This window comes from Pseudorca crassidens, chromosome 2 (assembly GCF_039906515.1).
Source record: "Pseudorca crassidens isolate mPseCra1 chromosome 2, mPseCra1.hap1, whole genome shotgun sequence".
Taxonomy (NCBI): Eukaryota; Metazoa; Chordata; class Mammalia; order Artiodactyla; family Delphinidae; genus Pseudorca; species Pseudorca crassidens.
The window spans coordinates 46,831,652-46,853,891 of NC_090297.1; positions in this window are offsets into that span (position 1 = coordinate 46,831,652).

Sequence of the window (22,240 nt, forward strand, 5' to 3'; positions counted from 1 at the left end):
AGTGAACTAGGTCACTTTGTTCTACATACTTACATACTTCAGTAGTAAACACAATATATCATAATAGGTGTGGTGGTGAAAATTCTTTTCTGTACTTCTCTCCCCATTCCTACTCTCTCCAGAATAAAGTGAACTCTGACTTCTCAGAAGAAAAGAGCAGAAATCATCGCCTTACACTATAGAGGCAGCGTGACATATAGAAAGAGAAAAGGCTTAAGAACCAGACCAGACAAATCACAGTGTACTAGCTTGATGACCCTGAGCAGGTTATTAACTCCCCGGAGGCATTTTCTTATGTAGAAAGTGAGAATAATATTTCTTACTTCACTGGGTGGTAGGGAGTGAAAACTATATTTTTAAAGACCTAGAAAAATCATCAAATGTTAACTCACCATGTCTTCTAAATGACTATCTCCTACTGCTGCCAATAAAGAATTTTTTTTTTTTTTTTTTTTTTTTTGTGGTACGCGGGCCTCCCACTGCCGTGGCCTCTCCCATTGCGGAGCACAGACTCTGGACGCGCAGGTTCAGCGGCCATGGCTCACGGGCCCAGCCGCTCCGCGGCATGTGGGATCCTCCCACACCGGGGCATGAACCCGTGTCCTCTGCATCGGCAGGCGGACTCTCAACCACTGCGCCACCAGGGAAGCCCAATAAAGAATATTTTTAAAGAAAGAACTTATTCTTCCCATAAAATTCTAAATCTTTCCATTATAGTCTTCCAAAGAAGACTGAATTCAGCTTTGTTTTGAGGGTTAACACCTTCATATAAAATGGCATTTATTGAGAAGAACCGTGGTCAAATCAGAGACCTTGATTCCTTTTTGTGGATTTGTTATTCAAGGAAGGCTAGAACCCACTAGCTGCCAAAGCCATGAGTAAAGCAACATTTCAAAAGCTAAACCGTCTTCCCACATAAGGAGCAATACAATTCCAACCTCAGAGTTATCCAACCTCAGATGGAGAGAAATGAAATAGAAATACGAGTTATATAAGTGAGGAGCCCAGAGCCAGTTTGCAATATTTTCCAAGAATTTCTTTATATAAGCCATGGAAAAAACACTGAACAGTTATTTTGGGCCCAACAGTGTGTGTGGCAGAGCACCTCACAAAGTTTTCTGATTCGTTTTTACTGCTATTTTATTATACAATCTGTGTTGTATAAATTTCTCAAAGTCAATTAGATTCAGAAGGTCTCTGACACATGATCTCAAGCAATATCCCACTCAGGGCAGGCCTCTCATCCTCAGTCTCCAAGGGCTGAATATTTGCCCTCTGCATGAGGGAAGAGAAATAGTGGGAAGAAAGACAAGAATGGCAATAGATGGTTATGAAACAGTGTACCTCACAGGGTATTAGTAATATTATATGAGTTTACAGCACTCTTTATTCATCTAAATATTAGTTTCTTTGAGAAAACTGGCATTGAATTTAGTTCTAATAATACTTTGCCAGGCTACACTCCTTCGTAAGTTATTTTTCCTCTGCCTCTCTGCTAGTCAGTGTCCTTGAATAGGTTGCCACCCTACACCCTCTTCTTCTCTGATGCTTCTTTACAACGTATTCGTATTTATTAATTTAGCCTTTAACTTTTCACTGGTAATTCTTAAATCTCTGTCTGCAGTTCAGAACTCTCTCAAGCATCAGAAGTCATAGATTCTATTGATTTCTGAATATCTTCACCTGTCATTAAACAGAAAACTTCAATAATCAGTCCAAATTGAACTCATCAGATTTACCTCTAAACCTCTTTCTCCTCTTGAATATTAGTCAAATAAAAGTATAATAAACCTCATGGGCTTCCCTGGTGGCACAGTGGTTGGGAGTCCACCTGCTGATGCAGGGGACACGGGTTCGTGCCCCGGTCTGGGAGGATCCCACATGCCGCAGAGCGGCTGGGCCCGTGAGCCACGGCCGCTGACCCTGCACATCCAGAGCCTGTGCTCCACAACGGGAGAGGCCACAACAGTGAGAGGCCCGTGTACCACAAAAAATAATAATAATAATAAACCTCTAATGTTTTTACTTAGTTTTTTTTTTTTTTTAACATACCTAAGTTCTGGAGTCAAAGCAGAAATCTAAACCATAATTAAAGGGAGTAAGAATTCCCCAAAAGTAACTGCAACTAGCAAACACCCAGAATCTGATTAATTTACAGCAACATGTTTTTCTTCTTTTTAATAAACTTTTTGAAGTATAACTGATGTTCAAGTGGCCTCCTTTTCCAGAACATAGTGGAATAACAAGGGACATATTTGCGTTACTCCCTTAAACAACTTGAAATCCATGAAAAAATAAATATGAAAAACCTTTTCAGACATTGGACAATAGGTAGCACAAGACTGAGATAAGGGAAACAAACAAGGTGAGTTTTATGATTGTCCAGCCTAGAGTGGCAGAACAGGTAGGGAACACTTAGATAGGTCAGAGCTTGGCAGGCAAAGGTGGTTCAAATTTGAGAGACACAGTACCAGAGTGTGGGGAACTCCAGAGATCTGCAGAGGGGTCCTTCAAATTCTTGGCTGAATACCATTCTATGCTTGCATGAAAGGAAATTACTCAAAGCCAGGAAAGAGCCATACAGAGGACTGAAAGAGTGTGTGTGCCAACCAAGCAGAATAGAAATACATTGTAATAGTTAGGGCATCAGGTCAAGTTCTCAGAAGAGTATCATCATAATGGTGGGGCTAAGCTAGCTCTAGACATAAAGGTACTCTGGACATGCCTTAGGAAAGCTTAAAAGCAAACAATTGATTCCAAATAACTCAACTGCATGCCAGAACAAAATCCTACATTACATAAAGGAATATAACAAAACTCAGCACTGAACAATGTAAAATGACAACGTCTGGCATCTAATATAAAATTAACAGATATTCAGAGGAGCAGAATAATATAGAAAATAATCAGGGGGGAAATTAATCAATAGAAACAGACACTTAAAAGACAGACATGATGAAACTAGCAGACAAGTCTGTTAAAACACATGTTCTATATATTCAAGAAGATGGCAGAAAACATAAAGATGATAAGAAGGAAAATGCAAGAGATAAAAATAAGACTCAAATGAAACGTATAGAAATAAGAAAAGCAATATCTGAAATAAAAAATATATGGATCATATCCTGAAGAAGAAAAATTAACTTGAAGATCTAACAGTTGAAACTGCCCAAACTGAAGCGCATAGAGAAAAAGAAACAGAGCATCAGGACAGAAAAAACAAAACATTCTTCAAAATGAAAGACATTGTCTAAAAAAATTCAGACCAGCAAAGCAGTATGAAATTCACATCCAGCAGACCTGCACTGTAAGATTTGTAAAAGGAAATTAAGCAGAAGAAAATGTTACCAATTGGAGATTCAGATCGAAACAAGGGATTTAGCCCCCAGAATGGTCAATATATGTTTTCTCATTGTTAATATCTTTAAAACAATTAACTTAAAAAACAATAATAATAACATTAAATTGCAGAGTTTAAAGCATAGATAGAGGTAAAATTAATGACAATACTAGAACAAAGTATAAGAGAGGGAAATTGAAGTACGCTGTTGTACAGTTCTTAAACAATACATAAAGTGGCATAATATAATTTGAAGGTGGACTGTAATAAGTTAGAGAAGTATATTGTAAACCCTAAAACAACCACTAAAAAATGTGAAGCAAAGAGATTAAGCCAATAGTGGAGAAGAATAAAATACTAAAAACTTCATTCCCAAAGAAGGCAGAAGGGCTTCCCTGGTGGGGCAGTGGTTGAGAGTCCGCCTGCCGATGCAGGGGACACGGGTTCGTGCCCCAGTCTGAGAAGATCCCACATGCCGTGGAGCAGCTGGGCCCGTGAGCCATGGCCACTGAGCCTGCACGTCCGGAGGCTGTGCTCCACAACGGGAGAGGCCACGGCAGTGGGAGGCCCGTGCACCACAAAAAAAAAAAAAAAAGAAGGCAGAAAAGAGGATAGAAAGGAAGAATAGAAAACAAATTGCAAGATGGCCATTTAAGCTCACCAAGTTGATAGTTACATTAAATTTAGATGGTCAAAATGCTCCAACTAAAAGAGGGTGATTTTCAGACTGAATGCAAGAAATCCACTTTTAATATAACTACATAGATACTCTAAAAGTAGAAGGATGTAAAAGACATGCCATGTTTACACCAAACAAAGGAATACCGAAATGATTACATTAATATCAGGCCAAATAGATATCAGAAGAAGGAATATTACTAGAGTTAGAGAGGAGTATTTTATCAAGTGATAAAAAAGATTACTTCATCAAGAAGGTATATCAATCTTAAAAAAAAATGTATGCAGGTAAGAACAGAGTTTCAAGAAAATATGAAGCAAAACCAAACAGAATTGAAGGTAGAAACATAAACATCCACAATTGCAGTTGGGAGTTTCAAAACTTTGTTCTCAGCAACCGATAGAAGAAATTCACCAGGATCTACAAATCTTTAACGATACTCTCAACCCACTTGACCTAAATGAAATTTATTGGACACTCCACTCCAACAGCAGAACACAAATTTTGCAGTGAGATAGATCATAGTCTGGGCTACATATCAAGTCTCAATAAATTTAATCATACAGAATTTATCTAACCACAAGGAATTTAAACTGGAAATGGATGTCAAGAAGATATCTGAAAAATCTTCAAATCTTTAGAAATTAAATAACACACTTCTAAATAACCCATGACTGAAAGTAGAAGTAAGAAGAGAAATTAGAAACTATTTTCAACTGAATGAAAATGAAAACACAACACATCAACACTTATGGAATATGGATAAAGCAGTTCTTAGTGGGAAATTTATAGCACTAAATGCTCACATTATAAGGCTCTTGAAATGATCTAAGATTCTATTTAAGAAACTAGGGGAAAAACAAATTTACATACAATTAAGTACATTCATTTTAAATGCACAGCTTAGTAAGTTATGATAAATGTACACAATCTATGTATATATCACCATAATCACCCCCAAAAGCATCCTTTGAAGCCAGACTATCACTACCACCACTGTCACTAATACAAGCTGAGGGTGACAACTGATCTGTTCTTAGTCATTATAGATTACTTCATTCCTGCTCCAAGAGGAAATAGCTTCTTGTTCCTAACATTCACAGAATCATGGGGGCATATGTAAGACTGGGTCTTGAAGTGTGGGATCTAAGGAGGTAGAATACAAGACTGCATAGGTGAGCATTTATTGACTCAAGATTCAACATTCTTGCAAGTATATCTGTAGCTAGTTCTAATTCAAAATCTTGGGTCTGCAAAGGACAATAGTGAGATGGAGATGCAAGAAAATGATAAGAAAGCAAGGAAAGTGAGAATATTAAAATGGATTTATTAGGTGAGAACAGAATTTCTACCATCTATGTTCCCAAGGAAGGTCGAGAGGATATTTATTTTATTAAGGCAACATACACTAGCAAAAATGCTATTGGCATCTTTGAGAAATTTAGTGGTGTCTATCTTTTATAGGCCAGGGTACACAGGGGAGATGCTGCTGGAATTGCAGAGGCCAGAAAACAATATCCAAACATCGCAGATAAGGTGGACATAATTATCAAAATGGGCAGCAATATTGGAGTGGCATTAAGGAGGCTTTGGCTTGCAGGGATCTGTGGCAATAGCTAATACATCATGGAATTCCTAGGGGTGAAATAGGTGGACAACATACTAGGATGATGTTCAACTTGTACAAGATAAAAAACATTTGAAAGCAAAAATCTGATTTCATCTTCTGCCATGTAAAACTATGGTCCTTCACCTAGTTTTCAGACCTAAGGCTGTTCACAGAACTAGGCTCCATTGACAGAAGACGCCGGGTCCCCTTGATAAAGGTCTTTAACCATATCACAGCAAGAGTATATGGCAAATACTCTGCTTATTTGTCCATAAACATGTGCCATTTGCCTGGCAATGGGGTATTGGGAAAAAGAGAATACCTAGAATTTCCAAGGCATATTGAATAATAGGTCAAAGCTGACACACAGATACAAGGCAGCTTAGGTTTTTCCCCCAAAGCAGAGCCTGAGACAAGAGATTTCTTGTAGGTAGTTTATTTAGAGGAAAAAATGTCAAAGCATCAGAGTGGGGGCAATGGGAATGGTGAAGCAAAGAAGGAGGGAAAACCAATGTAAAGTTGTATTATCAAGCTGGTCCTGAGTGTGGGCAACTGTGGCTTGATCCCGTTAGGGACCCTCTGAAGAATAATTTAGAATGCATCTCCAAATTGTCTACCAAGGAATAAAAGATAGGAATATTTGCCTACCAGTTCTCCTCCCCCATTTGCCAAGGGTTACCTAAATGATGTTAGTCTCTTCACATATCCTTTTTTGTTCTTTGCATCAGAATGACATGACAGTGTTTCTGCAAGTATCCCAAAAGGCAGGTCAGAGAATCCCAGAGGCAGAAAATGAGACACTCAGTGCCGCTGTAGCAACAGGGACAGAGCTTGTTTCTTAACCCTCTTACGAAGTCTTGCATAGATTATGGCTGGCGACCTCTTTGAAGGAGACTCTGTGAAAAGTTGGACTCGCATTTCCCCTCTCTCAGGGATGAGATGAGGGCAACATTTGGCTCCATATTGCAGTATGGGAACCAGATATGATAGAAGACACTAGAGGATCTCAGGTACAAGGGATGGACTGTATTAACTCCCTCTTATACAATACTTTAGATCCCCTTGGAGTCATCTACCTCTTATTCCAGCAAGCACTGTTCTGTGTGGTCTCTGACTTAATGCCAGTGTAATCTGGCAGAGTCTCACCTCAGCTCTGCACCATGTGCCTGTCCTCTCCTGAAGCTTCCCTCTGATCTGAGGCATGGGATGTGCTGGCACCACACTCAGTGCCCACACAAGCAAAGTCCAGAAGTGAGACAAAGTTAACGCCCCTTGGAGGTGAAACTTTAACAAATGATGGATAGAGAAAATGGATAATTTCTTCTTCTTGTCTCCCTGATCATGGATAATCTGGAAACGTATCACATACGATACTCAATCAGTCCTGCAGGATCAGACAGCTAGTAACCTCTAGCTCTAACCCACTCGATAACACATCCTTTTGTTATCTTTCTCTGCTTTGCTTCCCAGTGTGAAAGAGCTGTTACATGCTATTGTATGGGATAGAATACAATCCCATAGAAGGATTCTATTGCTTGCATTTCCTACCAAGTCGCTCATATATAAACCAAATCTCAAGCTCTGAATTCTGGGGAATTCAGATTAAGCAAGGAGGGTGACAAAATTATCATTATTTCAAGATGATGATTGTCTGTCCAGAAAGCCAAAGAGACAAAGCAACAGCAACAATGAAGCTTTAGGACTAGGACTCAGTACATTGACTCATGATAAAAATATACAAAAATTAATAGGTGTTCTATATGCCAGTAATAACTTAATAAAAATTGAGTTAATAGAAAAGGTACTCAACCTAAGGAAGACGAAATGACTATATTCTGGGCCATAAAAGACATGAATTATTGGGAAGACATACCATTTTCCAATATGGAAAGCTTAATGTTATAAATATGCAAGCTCTCCACAAATTAATCTATAAATTTAATAAAATCCTAATTAAAATTCTAATTCTTTAGCCTAACGACTTAATTCTAAAATATATTTGAGAGAATAAACTCATGAAAATAGCCAGGGATATTTTTAGAAAGAGTAATAAGAGATGATTAACCCTAACAGATAGGCAAGTTTGATATAAAGCTATAGTTTAAAAATTGTACATTACAGCTATAGACAGTCCAGGAACCCAGACCAAGTAGAGACAGATGTAATATATGTTAAAAGTGGCATACCATATCAGAGGGGAACTAGTGGATAGTTTTTAATAATAATAGCACAATTGGCTAGTCACTTGGGAAAAAATGCATTTCCTATCACCCTTCACAGAGAAATAAGTTCCAGATGTAGTAACAGCATCTTAGTTTGTTGTGTGTTCTTCCATAACTTTATTTTGGCATTTGCTTTTTTTTTTTTTAACATTAAGGATTGCTTGGATATAATGTTCTCTAACTTGCTTTCTTCATTTATTGATAGTTACCTCTGGGGAGTAGAACGGAACTGAGTTTGAGAGTGATAATAAAAGGGAGTTTATCATAAATGAATCAGTTCATTCAACAAGCAATTACTGAGTGCCTGATACGTGCTGGATACTATTCTCAGTGCTGGGGATACAGCTGTGAAAAACAACAGTAACTCTGCCCTCATGATGCTTGCATTCTGGTGGGGAGGAGAGAGACCATTAACAAAATAAACAAGTAAAATATACCATGTGCTAAGTGGTGAAAAATGCTGCAGAGAAAAATAAAGCAGAAAAAAGGATAAGAAGGCCAGGCTTCACTGAGAAAGAGACATGTGAGTAAAGACATGAGAGAGGTGAGGGAGAGAGCCAGGTGGATAGGGGCTATATGCCCAGGCAGAGGGAAAAGTGAGCACAAAGGCCTGAGGAGGGAGTGAGCCTGGCACGTTCATTACCCTGGCAGGGGCGCTGCTCCTTGACATTGTCTGGAGAGAGACTAGTAAGAAATGAGATCAGGAAGATAAGGCATAGCTTGCAGGGTCTTAGAGGTATTTGAGGACTTGGTGTTTCCTCTGAATGAGAGAGAAAGTTGGAAGGTTTTAAGTCAAGGACCGGTATGATCTAACTTAGTTTTCCTTAACAGGATTACTATGTGGGTGCTGTGGGGAGAAGAGGGTGGAGGGAAACCAGATAAGATGCCACTGCAAACCTAGAGGATAGAGATGACAGTGGTTGGGATCAGGGTAGTGGCAGGGCAGGTGCGGTATGGTAGTTGGGATATATTCTGAATGTAGAGCTGGCAGGATTTGTTGACTAGCTGGATGAAGGCTGTAAAAGAAAGAGTCAGCAAGACTTTATTATGAGCAATCAGGAAGGTGGATTTTCTGTTAGCTGAGATGGGAAAGATGATGGCAAGGGTAAGTTGTGAAGGAGATATCAGGGCTTAGTTTTGGGTCTATTAAATTTGAGATGTTTATTAAATGTCCAGGTGGAGATATCAAATAGCCAGGTAGATATATTACCGGAATTCAGGTGACACGCCAGGAATGGACATGTACATTTGAGAGTCATCTGATCACATTTAAAGCCATGAGAATGAATGAGATAACCAAGGGAATGAGGGAACATTTCAGTGATTCTTGTCATAAATATTAAAATTTTTAAAATAAAATTATATTTATGTACTATTTGTACAATTTTAAAGACTAGTAAAGAACTAGAAGAAAATATATGAAAAATTTATATAATCATCTATAGAGTAAAACAGTCTAGGCTTGATACCAAAGATAGAATTATAAAAGAAGTCACTAACAGACATGATTACATAATAATGTTTTATGTCCTGTGAATCACATATGGCATATATAAAAATCAACCAGTAAATTATGCAAAATTAATGCCAATGTGTATGATATAAAAATGACTAACCTTAATATGCAAACATTTTTTGCAAATCAGTAATATTTCAGAAAAAAAGTAAGTAAAGATCTGAACCCAAAATTTATAAAAGAAAAAATAGAAACTATCATTAAGTATACAGGAAATATACAAACTAAAATAATAACATTTTCGCCTAAGTTGAAAAAATCTATCTTTATGTGATACCACCTAGTTTGGTCAGGAGTGCTAAGAAATTATACTTTCATGAGATTATATTAAAGTTCCTGAGTGGCAAAGTCTAACAGAGCCTTACATGGCCCATATTCTTTGACTAGAAAGACCACCTCTTATAATTTATCTGAAAGAAATGCTTTTGTTTATGGTTTATGATTCATTCAAAAGGAAGAGAATTACAATATTTTAAAATAGTAGAATAGGAGACATTAACTCAAGGGAGAGAAGCTTAAATAACTAATATTACAGAACTGACTAAATGAATTTTGCTACATCCATGTGGTATGCCAATGTAAGTATGAAAATCATATTGTAGAGTGATAATTATAAAAATATTTGTGGGTGCATGTTTTACTTGTAAAATAAACAAAATTGATAACAAAACAAAGGGTAGCATAGCTTTCCATCTTAAAATAATTATAACCCTATAATCTGCATAGAAAAATCTGAAAGAACAAATATCAAACTTGGTTTTGTCTGGGTAGTGGAATCACAAGTGATTTTATTTTTCCTTTTCTGCTTAATTATATTTTCTCAGTCTTTTACAAAAAAAGAGCATTTTTCTAATTTTGTGTGGTTGAAAGAAGAAATCAAAATAACAAGGAGCAAAAGAAGATCCAACAGTCCTGGTTGCCATCCAGTATTATATAATCCTGGAGTGCTTCAAAACCACTCAGCTGTGTGCTGACAGCTTGTGCAATGTCTGGGATGAGAGTTACAGAACATCTTTGTCCCAGTGAATTGGATGGCTGGGCACACAAACAACCCACCCTTTATTTTATTTATCTGCACTCTGACAATGTTATTTTCCCTGCCACCATCATTTTGCTTTTCTGTTAAGAATTCAAATCACTTTATTATGTACTTAGCATACTTTATGGCATCCATGCAAATATCCTTGAGTGTTAATATTTTGTTTGACCAATGAGGAAACTGAGGCACAAAGACACTGAGTAACTTACTCAGTGTAATTGACAAGTAAGAAGTAGAGCTAAATTTCAAAAGCTTGTCTTTCTATCTCCAAAACTTTGCTTTTTCTTCTACAGTTTTTCCCTAAAGAGTGGGAAAATATGATTTAAATGATAGAGGGACATCAATTAAATGGCAATAAATCTTAGTGTGAAACAGTTTGTCCCTTTTCAATTATATTTCAAACCTGACTACATGGAGGGAAATGTCTCAGTTTTGTAAGAGTCTATCTATAAAACCTTTTCAATATTTGCTAATTCTCCTTTTTTAATAATAAATGAGCAGATCTAATGTTCAGAGCCTATTTAGAATTTAATAATGTTGCTTGGTCTCACTGTATTCAGTTTTATCTTCTATTTAGAGCAAGAGATACTTTTTTTCCGTGTATAGTTGTAATACAAATTTTGTCTTTAAATAAATTTAAATTTTTCATAAACAGATTTAAAGAAAATATTCTAGCATTAAGAGTACAAGTAAGCACACCAACTATTTTATTTTATTTTTAAAATTTACTTATTTATTTATTTATTTATTTATTTATTTTTGGGTGTGTTGGGTCTTAGTTGCAGCACGCGGGATCTATCGTTGTGGTGCGCGGGCTCTCTAGTTGCAGTGCATGAACTCAGTAGTTGTGGCATGCAGGCTTAGTTGCCCTGCAGCATGTGGGATCTTAGTTCGACCAGAGATCGAACCCATTTCCTCTGCATTGGAAGGTGGACTCTCATCCACTGGCCCACCAGGGAAGCCCCCCACCTATTTTAAAAATTTCAAAGGTTAAATGCAAGTGGTTGGAGCTTGGAAAATATCTGAACTATTACGTGCTGCCTCTTCTCACCATATTAGGAATTTGAAATAGGACACAGTTAACTTTTATTAAACTCTTATTGTGTCTCGGTAGTTTCTCTGTGTGATCCCACTTAATTCTCACAGTTGTTCTGTGAGATTGGTATTAATACACCCAGTTTGCAAATTTGGAAATGGAGGTCCTGCATGGATATGCAACCTAAGGGCATCCAGCTAATAAATGGTGAACTTGAGATTTGAACTTAAAGTCCCAGGTTTCCAAGGACTCAGTTTTAGACCATGCTATTCAAAGAGGGATAGCTAATTTGTTGCTTTTTGTAATTCTATTCAAGTGCAAAGTCATGAACATGTAGTAAATCCAAGAGAAGTTCAATGTTAGGAAGACTACTGTGGGCCAGTGTTGACAATAACGGCTTTGCAAAGTGGATGTGGCTGATTTAGGCTTCTCTGAAGAACAGGTTAGACCCTGGAAGGAGATTCAAGTGCACTTCCCATGAAACGATTGAGGTGACTTCCATACCACTAAGGCCAGCTTCTGAAACACAGCATCTTACAGCCCTTCTGCTTTATCTCTGCAAATGCCCAGGGAGGGTCAACATTCTAAGTTTCTATCAACACTTCACACCTTACTGTGAATTAATTTTTAGTACTTTGATGACAGCAAGTTGGAAATGGAAAGCATTCCAAGATCCAAGAGGTCATCAAAACACAAACACTACCAAACAGGCAGTGTGAAAGCAGTGAAGCTGAGTCTCAAGTTTGTGCCCATTTTGATAATTGCCAAGTCAATACCTGCTTGGCTGTGTAAAGGGTTTTTTACCACAGTTGCCCAAATATCAGTGGTATTCTCTACAAAATATCAGGACAGTGTCTGGCTCTTATAAATTTTCTAATATATTTCTTACTGGCATAATATCAAAAAAGAATCTGAAGACTTTTAGGACCTTACAAAACACATGGCTAAAATTTCTGACCAAGCTTTCTAGCCTGTGTGCCTATAAGATTCTGCTCATGGAAACAACCCTCACGGGCCTCTGTTGGCCAAGGCTCTGTGTGTATTATTGGGAAGATCACTTTCAGCCCCAGGGAGGTCACAGTGTTGACCTGACATGTTTCCTATCCTTTCCGCTCTTTAGCTGGTCATTTAAGACATTTAAACTTGACACCTCAGATCCTTTCATCCTGAAAACCAGATGTGCTCAGCTGGAGAGAGGAAAGAGCGCAAAAGAATTCAAACTCTTCATAGTGAAGAGGGCCGAATTGACAAGTAGGCCAGGGTTTGTCTTTTCTGCCCGCTCCCTGACCTCTGCCTCCTTCCTATTCCCAAATTGGCTTTTCAGCCTTCCACCTAAAAAGAGGACCATGTTTTCTCAAATCCCCAGGTCTTAGTGGCCCACAAGACCCATCTATTTTATCTCTGAGGTGTTTGTTTAATATGCTCCTATCTCTATACCACCATGGCCCCTGACCTCATCCCATCTTCCTCTATTACTGCCCTAGATTATGAAATAATCCCCTATTTCTCCCCCTCAAAGACAATTCTCTTCATTCTAATAATGTTTATCAAAAAGGTCACCATCATGAAGATCATGGCTCCCATTGCTTGAGGGGCTGCCGTCAATGTGATTCATGTGAACATTTTACACACATGGTTTCTTCTCTCCTCTTTTTCCCCACTTCTGCAGTGTGCCCATCACCATAGCTACCATGAACTGCCTTCAGTTCCTTGGGGTACCTTAAATAGTCTACCTCGTGATCTGCCGCAAATCACTGTTACAACTCAGGACTCTGTTTCCTCAATTGTGTAATGAAGAGATTCTATAATATCTAATGTTTATTAAGCCCTGTGAGTTAAAATTGCTGAAAAGGTTTTCTCCTTCTCTACCTTATAGGGCTCTGTGTGCTCCTGAAATGAGAGAGGGGAACAGTGAGTCAGATGTTTCCCCTGTTCACTACTTAGCCGGCTCCTGGCACACCTTCTTTTCCAAACTTTCTCAGATGTTCACCATTCTCTCTGAAGTCTCAGGCTCTGACTGCATTGGATTGAAAAGTGTGATACACCATTGGGGTCCATATGGTTTTATATTTGTTCCAGTGACCTCATGTAGCTGAGTTGTGTGTCCCTATGTCCTTCAAGGTTAGTGATATGCCTTATACTTTTTCTATATCTACTCACAGCATCTATCATAGAGGTAGGGGAAGACAAATGGGAAGTAAGATTTACAGCATCACAGTTAAGAGAATTAACTCTGCAGCCTGTCAGCTTAGGTTCAATTTAAATCCTAACTTTGCCATTTACTGGCCATGTGACCTTGGGCAAGTTACTTAATCTCTCTGGTCTCAGTTCTACTTAATAGGTTATTATGAAGATTAAGTTAGTTAATACAAGTAAAGTGCTTAAAATAGTGTCCAGAACATAGTTAAGTGTTATTGAGGTATTTACTATTACTTTTTATTAAGAATTTATTCCATTCCAAGAATTATGCTAGAAGCACTAGATAATAGTTATAATAAAAATCATAATAGATACTAATTATTGAGTACTTGCTAGATGCTTTCATTCTTTGTATGATGATTCCCAATTCTTAACAGCAATGTGTCTCATTTTACAGATGATAAAACTGGGGCTGAGAGTATTTCAGTACCTTGTTCAAATATGAGAATTAATAATATGTTTTTGAAATAGACTCGCGGACATAGAAAACAAACTTATGGTTACCAAAGGGGATAGTGGGGTGGGGAGAGATAAATTAGGAGTTTGGGATTAACATATACACACTACTGTATATAAAATAGGTAGACAACAAGGACCTACTGTATAGTACAGGGAGCTATAACATATAACCTACAATGGAAAAGAATCTGAAAAAGAATATATCTCTCTCTATATATGTGTGTGTGTGTATATATATATATATATATATATATATGTAACTAAATCACTTTGCTGTATACTTGAAACTGATACAACATTGTAATAAATTAACTATACCTCAAAAAATAAAATAAATAGTATGTTTTTGAAGCCAAGACTAAGACCTAGATCAATCTGAGTCCAAACTCATATTGTTTCTATCATATCTACAATACCATGACTATTTCTCATCTAATTGCTTTCAATTATTATGATTATTTTCTGCTGAGACATGCATAGAAGATGAAGGTCACAGCCTGGCATTCTCCCTTGTGCTGAGCAGCCACAGAAAGAATGTTGTCTGTGGGTTATGACCAATTCAACATCCCTCTCTCCCTCCCTCCCCTTCACACACCATAGCTGTAATGCCATCCCTTTTCCTCCCACTCAAAAAAGCATTTTGTTAAGGTAAGTAGAGTGGTATTTTTACAGGGTTAACCTGACTCCACCATTGTTATGTATGTGATGGCCTCCCAGACTTTTCCCACTTCAAGGGTCACCTTCTTCAGAGTACCACTTAGTTTACCACTCAGGGTGGTCTCCCACCACTGGAAGTCCCTGCTTGTTTTGAAGTTGTCTCCACCTGAAACTCCTGGACCACACTCCCCATTGAGACAGTGCTGTCCCCACTACGTTAGCAGCAGTGGATGCAGGTAGGCTCCCCAGTGCAGCCCCTTACCTCTGTTCTCCATTACACCACCTTAAAGCCCTCACTAAAGGTTGAGCAGTTCTCTGAATGCAAATCAGAATATGGCAGCATGAAGCAGGGAGGATGGGCAAAGGACAACAATAACAAACACCACCATGTCCCAACACGACTATCAGAATATGCCTGATAGATCTCTAACAAATGAGACATTTCTACAGTCCATCTCTCCTTTAGTGAGTCCTGCTTACTGGCAGAAACTTCTTTACTCTTAGGTCTAATTCTAAGTCTCAGACAGGACTGGAAGGAAGGTATGATGAGCATCTAAAATCCTCAGGCTGAACTAACACCCCGGGGTAGAAGATTAGAGGTTGTTCTTCCAGTAGCATCACTTAAAAATAAATTACTCACACTCTTTTGTACTTAGGTATCAGTAGCCAACCTCTTGTGGTACGCCTCTGAATTGACTGAATTACACCGGGGCGTTGCAACATGGTGGCTGAGATCTGATTTCTCAGACACAAGCTAGGGATTCAGGGACTGCTTTCTTCTCCAGCTCTTGTTATCTATGTTTGAGTGTCTTTCTGGAAGGATGAAATGTTTTTTTCCTCATAGTTTTATTTACGTTTTATTCTAGATCACTTTGGAAAAATTGGCGCTTTTTCTTGGTATTTTCACATAGTCTCCATGGGAATAATTTTAAGGGCTGTATGGAAAGTTACCTGAACAAGTTTCCTTCATCATAGGCTTCTAGTCTAAGACTTAGAGACCTTTCATTCTTTTATTTATCTTTGTGACTCTAAGGAAGAAAGATAATCATCTTCATGCTGTTTCCTTAGAGCTATACTTTGAAGACCTGCTAACTGAAAACAATGTCTCACTCAGATTTGCCTTGGAAAATGTTAAAGCAGAATATTTCCATCACTGCCGTCCTATGGAACAACACTCAGGGAGCAAACCTCCCTTCTGGGTTTCATGAGCAAACTTGTGGGGTTTTTTGCTTGTTTTTCCTTGTTATTGCTCTATATAATTAGAGAATCCCTGAGTTTACAAATGGCATATGCATTGTCTAGTCTAGTCTTTATACATTAGCAATATCCTCTAGTACTGGAGAACTTACTATCAATACTTTGGTGTCAATATATTCTATTGTTGGATGGTACTTAACATTTTAATAGTTCTTAGTATATAGTGATAAGAAGACTGCTTTTGTAGAACTTCCATTCCTGGATCCTATTTCTGACCTTGAGGCAACATCAAAGAAATCTACTTAATCAAACCATAGTAGTTTTTCTCAAAGGTGTGAGATACTGATTTTATTTATCTCATTAGAGTACCTTATACTTATATAGAGTCATAGTATATATTAACTCATCTAATTCTCAAAGGCTTGTAAGGTAAATATGACTGTTTCCATTTTACAGGTGAGCAAACAAATTGAGATATAGTTATCCTATTAACATGTGTTTAATGTGAAGGCATGGTGATAAGAGGGTGTAGAATGTTGTATGGAACAAACATGGTCTCTTATCTGTGTGAAGACTGCAATCTAGTCAAAACTCAAAAGAAATATGTCTACATACACAGACAAGTGCTAGGCAAAAAAAAAAAGAAAAAGAAAAAAGAGCAAAGTGCCCTAAGAGAACTTCCAGGGTTTGGGAGCAATGGTTGAAAACTGAGTGTTCAGGGAAAGGCCTTTCTGAAATTACATTTAAATACAACATGGAAGACACAGGAAGAATTAGTCAAAGACTGACCTAGAGAGTTAGGCCAGCAAGTAGGAAGATCTAAGGTGTTAAAGAGTTTGACATGGTGAAGGAACTTCAGGAAGGCCAAAGTGATGGAGGCCAGTGATCAAATGGGAGAGTTGGACAAGAAGAGGTTAGAGAAATAGGCATGTAGGGTGTCACTGGATATTGAAAAGTCGATGCTTATTTTAAGACCAATGGAAGCAGAATTTTATGCAGGGGGGCGACAAGATCTGATTTATATTTTGAAAAGTTCCATCTTGCTACACTGTGGACAGTGGATTAGGGCAGGGTGTAAGCGGTGAGTGGAAGGAGAAAACTTATGAGACAAGTGCAGCAATTCAGTAAAGAGATAATGGCAGATGTAATTACAGTGACAGTGGAGACACAGAAAAGCTGATGAATTAAAGGGCTATTTGCAATGTAATTTGTATGGGGTTTGATAATGAATTGGCAAAGAGTAAATGAGAAATAAAAGATGAATCCTGTTTCTGGCCTAAGCAGCTTCTGAGTTGTCATTTTCTGTAATGGAGGAAGACCAGAGGAGGAACAAATGTTAGGGATAAAGGAGGCAAGAGTTTAGTTTTTCAGGAAACATAACTTTTATTTTTGAAGTATAGTTAATTTACAATATTATGTTAGTTTCAGATGTACAGCAAAGTGGTTCAGTTATATATATTTGCTTATCAGATTCTTTTCATTGTAGGTTATTATAAGATATTGAGTATTATTCCCTGTGCTACACAGTACATCCTTGTTTTACATATAAGAATGTGCATCTGTTAATCCCATGCTCCTAATTTATTCCCCCACTTTTCCCCTTTGGTGACCATAAGTTTGTTTTCTACAGAATACATAACTTTTTAATGAAATCCATTCTTCCTAGATCTAGATGGATTTGCAATTCATTGATTTGTTCATTCTGACAAATATTTTTGAGGATCTCCTTAGTTCCAGAAACTATGTTAGCCAATGGAAACGAGCGTATAAGATAGGATCCTTGTATACAAGAAGCTCACTATCCACTTTTGGGAAAAAAATGATAAATCAATGATTAGAGTATAACATGTTAAATGTTGTGATCAAGATATACAGAAGGTGCTAAGGACACTGAGAACATAGGTAACTCTAACACAGAAGTCAGGGAATATGTATTTGTTACCATTGTGACAACTCAGCTTGGGGCCATCATGAATGTCTTCATAGGAGAGGCCTGGAAACATGGATAGGAGCTTTCCAAAAAGACGAGGGGAATAGGATGATTCCAGAAAAACCCAAATGCAAGAAAGCACAAAGGGCTTCTTCAGGAAGCTATCTGGTTCACTGTACTGGAATGTAGGCTGCAATGGGGAAAATGGGAGAAGAAAGGTAGAATGGCATCAAATCATGGAGGAAATTTTGAAGCATATGACGAAGTTTGAACCTTGTCTTTTAGGCAATGAGGAATCATGAAAGGATTTTATGAAAGAAAGTGTCATTGACAGGTTTTGTTTTTTTAAAATTATCAATTTTATCAAATTATCAATTTTATCAAATTATCACCTCAGTGTGTATGGAAGATGGGTAAGTAGAGGAAAACATTGAAGGTTGCTGCAGAGAAAGAAATGATGAAAAATAAACTAGGGACCACTCGCAGTGAAAAATTGAGAGAATTAAATTAGAAGGTTTTCAATTTGAAAACATTTGTTAGTTCCTGAGATATAAGAATTCAAAGGATAATGAAAAAGGTACATCTGGAGACATCTTCAAGATGACAGAGGAGTAACACATGGAGATCACCTCCCTCTTCAAAAATAGATCAGAAATACAACTACATGTGGAACAAATCCTACAGAACACTGACTGAACGCTGGTAGAAGACCTCAGACTTCTCAAAAGGCAAGAAACTCCCCACGTACCTGCGTAGGGCAAAAGAAAAAACAGAGACAAAAGAATAGGGACAGGACCTGCACCTCTGGGAGGGAGCTATGAAGAGGAAAAGATTCCACACACTAGGAAACCCCTTCACAGGCAGAGATGGGGGTGGTGGGGGGGAAGCTTTGGGAAGCCATGGAGGAGAGCACAGCAACAGGGGTGCAGAGGGCAAAGCAGAGATTCCCGCACAGAGGATCAGTGCCAACCAGCCTGAGAGGCTTGTCTGCTCACCCGCTGGGATGGGTGGGGGCTGGGAGATGAGGCTCCGGCTTTGGAGGTCAGATCCCAGGGAGAGGACTGGGGCTGGCTGTGTGAACACAGCCTGAAGGGGGCTAGTGCACCACAGCTAGCCAGGAGGGAGTCTGGGAAAACGTCTGGGCCTGCCAAAGAGGCAAGAGACCATTGTTTCAGGGTGTGTGAGGTGAGGGGATTTAGAGCACCACCTAAATGAGCTCCAGAGATGGGCACAAGCCGAAGCTATCAGTGTGGACATGAGACGGGCATGAGATGCTAAGGCTGCTGCTACAGCCACCAAGAATCCTGTGCACAAGCACAGGTGACTATCCACACCTCTCCTCCCAGGAGCCTGTGCAGCCCACCACTGCCAGGGTCCCGTGATCCAGGGACAACTTCCCCGGGAGAACACACAGCGTTCCTCAGGCTATTGCAACGTCACGCCAGCCCCTGCTGCCGCAGGCTCACCCCACATTCTGTACCCCACCCTACCCCTGGCCTGAGTGAGCCAGAGCCCCCTAATCAGCTGCTACTTTAACCCTGTCCTGTCTGAGTGAAGAACATATGCCCTCAGGCAACCTACACGCAAAGGCGGGGCCAAATCCAAAGCTGAACCCCAGGAGCTGTGTGAACAAAGAGAAAGGGAAGTCTCTCTCAGCAGCCTCAGGAGCAGCAGATTATATCTCCAAAATCAATGTGATGTACCCTGCATCTGTGAAATACCTGAATGGGCAACGAACCTCCCCAAAATTGAGGCAGTGGACTTGGGGAGCAACTGTAGACTTGGGGTTTGCTTTCTGCATCTAAATTGTTTCTGGTTTTATGTTTATCTTAGTTTAGTATTTAGAGTTGATTTGTCTATTGATTTGGTTGCTCCCTTCCTTTATATTTTTTTAATATATAGATATATATATTTTTTTCTTTTTCTCTTTTTGTGCGTGTGTTTGTGTATGCTTCTTTCTGTGATTTTGTCTGTAAAGCTTTGCTTTTACCATTTATCCTGGGTTCTGTCTTTTTTTTTTCTTTTCAGTATAGTTTTTAGCACTTGTTATAATTGGTGGATTTGTTTCTTGGTTTGGTTGCTCTCTTCTTTCTTTCCTCCTTTTTTATTACTTTTTAAATTTTTAATAATTATTTTTTATTTTTTAATAACTTCATTTTATTTATTTATTTTCTTTATTTCTTTTTTTCTCTCTTTTCTTCTGAGCCATGTGGCTGACAAGGTCTTGGTGCTCTAGCCGGGTGTCAGGTCTGTGCCTCTGAGGTGAGAGAGCCAAGTTCAGAACATTGGGCCACCAGAGACCTACTGGCTCCACATAATGTCAAATGGTGAAATATCTCCCAGAGATCTCCATTTCAACACTAAGACCCAGCTCCATGCAATGAGCAGCAAGCTACAGTGCTGGACATCCCACGCCAAACAACTAGCAAGACAGGAACACACCCCAACCATTAGCAGAGAGCTGCCTAAAATCATAATAAGGTCAGAGACTCCCCAAAATATACCACCGGACGTGGTCCTACACACCAGAAAGACAACATCCAGCCTCATCCACCAGAACACAGGCACCAGTCCCCTCCACCAGGAAGACTACACAACCCACTGAAATAATCTTAGCCACTGGGGACAGACACCAAAAAAACGGGAAACACAAACTTGCAGCCTGCAAAAAGGAGATCACAAACAAAGTAAGTTAAGCAAAATGAAAAGACAGAGAAACACACAGCAGATGAAGGAGCAATGTACAAACACACCAGACCAAACAAATGAAGAGGAAATAGGCAGTCTACGTGAAAAAAAATTCAGAGTAATGATAGGATCCAAAATCTTGGAAATAGAATGGAGAAAATACAAGAAATGTTTAACAAGGACCTAGACCAACTAAAGAGCAAACAAACAATGATGAACAATACAATAAATGAAATTAAAAATTCTCTAAAAGGAATCAATAGCATAATAACTAAGGCAGAAGAATGGATAAGTGACCTGGAAGATAAAATAGTGGAAATAACTGCTGCAGAGCAGAATAAAGAAAAAAGAGTGAAAAGAATTGAGGACATCCTTACAGACCTCTGGGACAACAATAAATGCACCAACATACGAATTATAGGGGTCCCAGAAGAAGAGTGAAAGAAAGGGACTGAGAAAATATTTGAAGAGATTATAGATGAAAACTTCCCTAATATGGGAAAGGAAATAGTCAATCAAGTCCAGGAAGTACAGAGAGTCCCATACAGGATAAATCCAAGGACAAACACAGCAAGATACATATTAATCAAAATATCAAAAATTAAATACAAAGAAAAAATATTAAAAGAAGCAAGGGAAAAGCAACAATAACATACAAGGGAATCCCCATAATGTTAACAGCTGACCTTTCAGCAGAAACTCTACAAGCCAGAAGGGAGTGGCAGGGCTTCTGGCTTGCAGAAGTGATGAAAAAAGTGATGAAAGTGATGAAAGGGAAAAACCTACAACCAAGATTACTCTATCCAGCAAGGATCTCATTCAGATTCGATGGAGAAATTAAAACCGTTACAGACAATCAAAAGCTAAGAGAATTCAGCACGACCAAAGCAGCTTTACAACAAATACTAAAGGAACATCTCTAGGCAGAAAACACAAGAGAAGGAAAAGACCTGCAATAACAAACACCAAACAATTAAGAAATGGTAATAGGAACAACATATCAATAATTAACTTAAAAGTAAATGGATTAAATGATACAACCAAAAGACATAGACTGGGTAAATGGATAAAGAAATGAGACCGGGGCTTCCCTGGTGGCGCAGTGGTTGAGAGTCTGCCTGCCGATGCAGGGGACATGGGTTGGTGCCCCGGTCTGGGAAGATCCCACATGTCGTGGAGCGGCTGGGCCCGTGAGCCATGGCCACTGGGCCTGTGCGTCTGGCGCCTGTGTTCCGCAAAGGGAGAGGCCACAACAGTGACAGGCCCGCGTATTGCAAAAAACAACAACAACAACAACAAGACCGTATATATGCTGTATAGAAGAGACCCACTTCAGACCTAGGGACACATACACACTGAAAGTGAGGGGATGGAAAAAGATATACCATGAAAATGGAAATCAAAAGAAAGCTGGGGACGAGGGGAAGATGGCGGAAGAGTAAGACACGGAGATCAACTTCCTCCCCAAAGATACACCAGAAATACATCTATACGTGGAACAATTCCTACAGAACACCTACTGAATGCTGGCAGAAGACCTCAGACCTCCCAAAAGGCAAGAAAGTCCCCACGTACCTGGGTAGGGCAAAAGAGAAAAGAATAAACAGAAACAAAAGGATAGGGATGGGACCTGCACCAGTGGGAGGGAGCTGTGAAGGAGGAATGGTTT